Genomic DNA, 2,733 nt, shown 5'->3' on the forward strand with positions numbered 1-2,733 from the left:
TGTAGAAAGAACCTGTTCTGATACCTATTGATGTAAACTAAGGGTCCACCAAATTGTGTAGAGAACCTGGTTCTTTATCAGTTTCCACAGAACACATACACAACAGTAAGTAAAGGACACAACGGAGTTTTATGTGGAAAACTCCCAGCTCACGGGATTAAAAATCATGACCTACACTCATAGGATTTCAACTTCACTAACTGAGAAAACTTTAGATTATAACCTATTGTAATCTAGGAATTAACCTCTTAATCTCTTGCCTACTTGTAATAACTCTATTACAAGCCTCTTTATAATAACTCTATTACAAAGTCTACACTTTGACTAACTCTAGCCAAAACATAAACATAAAGTTTATGGTTTTACAATTGATCTCCTATGAAGTACTTCTAAGTAAGCGGAGTAGGAGTTACAAATAAAGTACATTAACAAAGATACAACAATACTAAGGAAATATGATAGACTTAGTGTTGGGATCTGGTCTTTGATTCTATTGTTGCTTTTTCTTCAATGACTTGAAAGTCGGCAGCACACTTGAGAGAGAATTGATGATTTAGGGCTTTGCAAGTGTGTAAATTTCCCTTGCCTCATGTTGGTAATATACAAGTGAGGTCATTGTGATGATGTATGCAATTATCCGGTACAAGGCATGCTCCATAAAGTGATTGTTGCACTGTTGTATGTGCAAAAAATAGTGCAACGACTTTACAGCTGTAGAGAGTTGACTTGTACTATCATCAGAGGAACTGATGGTCATTTGTTCCTTCTCCCGTTTCTTTGACTCAAGTTGTTGGGACTTGTGCCAGACTTAAGACTTGTTGTTCTTGAGTACTTTGAGGATGTATAATAGGTTCCCAATATGGTTCTTATTAAGAAGTTTGTTAGATCATCAAAATACACAAAGGCGCTTAACTTAACATCTATGAATATAGAAGTGATCAGATTTAAACAAAGAGAAATATTAGCATGATGAAATGTTTTGGTTGATAGGGACAAAAAATGCACTCTCACAATTGGAGGCTTTGGTGAATAAAATATTTTTTCTTTTATGAAGAATGAATGAAATGTTTTCTATTTACTGATTCCTAAAATGGTGCAAATACACTAATGATCTTCCTAAATAGTTTGTCCTTGTACCTTTTTCTTCTCCCTTTCTTGTGCTACAAAAATGCAAATCTAAGTCTACAATAATGGTATTACGAATCAAACTAACTCAAAAGACCTATTCAACAAAATTTCATGAATGTTTAAATTAAAATGCTACACATAAAAATTGTATGTTCTCTCTGTTGCTACAAACAAACATGATTTTGGAGCCCAAAGAAAATATGATATTGTGAAATAGGTGTGGCTCTTAATTTTTCGATGTTTTAATTATGCCTTCCTTCCTATTTGCTTTTGGTATACGTTTCTTACATAGATTTCTTCCTACCTCTGTGTTAAATGTATACCTTTTTGGATATTACTAGAAAACTTTAAGAAATAAAAAGGCAAAACATTAGTATTATTTTAAAGAATCATGGTACAGGAAAATTTGGTTTGATATTTAAAATAAAAAGTTGAGGTTGTTATGGATATCACAAAGTAATTTCTTGGTAAAGTGTCACAGTTGATGTTACTGTATGAGTAGCTAAAAGTTGAACAGACATCCAAAGTCAAAGGTGAACTAATATTGATGTACTAGCAAAGGACAACATATAATTCATATCCTTCATATCAGTTTCACCACATATCTTTACCATTAGAATTACATACAAGTTATTCTTTCTAGCATAAAAGGAAGGTCAGTATCTCTAAAATTCTCTAAACTGTCAGTAGATTATCCCTATGAAGAATCTTTATTTGCACATAATTTCTTTGGTTGATTACTTTGTAGCCTTCATATCAAATAGAACTCATTTGTCTTCAAATATTAAATGTTTGAGAATGAAAATAATCCACCACTCTGCTCTTTAGTAACAAAATTAATAGTCATCAATCAATTCTCACATTCATACAGGTATATTCTTGAAAAAGGAGGGGGTTATAAGGAGCGAATATATCTTTCTCTAATTAAATTCTGAACAAGAACAATGTGTCCACAAAACTCCATCATTGTAATCTAGCCAATTCATCTGCATCATAATAAACCTTATTTTCTTCAAGCTTCCACGTATCACGATAAGAAAAAATAATTAACATTCAAAGTAGGACTTACCAATTGTTAATTCAGATGGTGAACTCGAGCTGGCCAAATATGAAAAAATTAAAAGGTAAACTCTCACGTTCTGACGAATGATATATTAGAAAATACTTACAAAATGCATATAATATAATAACAACCCCCTCTCCTCAAATAGAAAATGGAAAAAAGAAGAACAAACAAACAAGAAGGAGCAACAGAAAGTTGTGGTCGTAATTAATCACATGTGGTTTTCCGAATATCTTTCAAGATTTGGTTATTATTCCAAAAATATATTCACTTTATGGATGCAGTTGTATTTTGAATTTTACTTAGGTATACTGTGGACTGGTGTTGCTATTAGTCCCGCCAATATTGATGTATTTATAAATAATAATTCTGCAAAATATAAGTTATCGTAATGAAACAGTAATTAATTCGAGCCCACTGAATTCACAGTATTTCCTTAAGGAATTTAATCCCCTCCTAGTACCTAAGGTAATGGATTATTTCCTCCCAGGATAGAACGAATCACACACTGGTGTAGCGGTACTTCAAACCCCAGTGTTTCA

General features: G+C 32.4%; 1 long non-coding RNA gene across 1 annotated transcript; it reads right to left on the reverse strand.

Annotated features, from left to right (window-relative positions):
- Positions 1-232: 232 nt before the first annotated feature.
- LOC138903533 (uncharacterized) lies at positions 233-2,394 on the reverse strand. Its single transcript, XR_011412728.1, has 2 exons — positions 2,198-2,394; positions 233-2,114 (listed from the first exon to the last, which is right to left on the reverse strand). It is a non-coding gene; the product is annotated as an uncharacterized lncRNA (long non-coding RNA).
- Positions 2,395-2,733: the final 339 nt, after the last annotated feature.

Source organism: Nicotiana tomentosiformis, chromosome 12, assembly GCF_000390325.3.
Source record: "Nicotiana tomentosiformis chromosome 12, ASM39032v3, whole genome shotgun sequence".
NCBI classification, from domain to species: domain Eukaryota; kingdom Viridiplantae; phylum Streptophyta; class Magnoliopsida; order Solanales; family Solanaceae; genus Nicotiana; species Nicotiana tomentosiformis.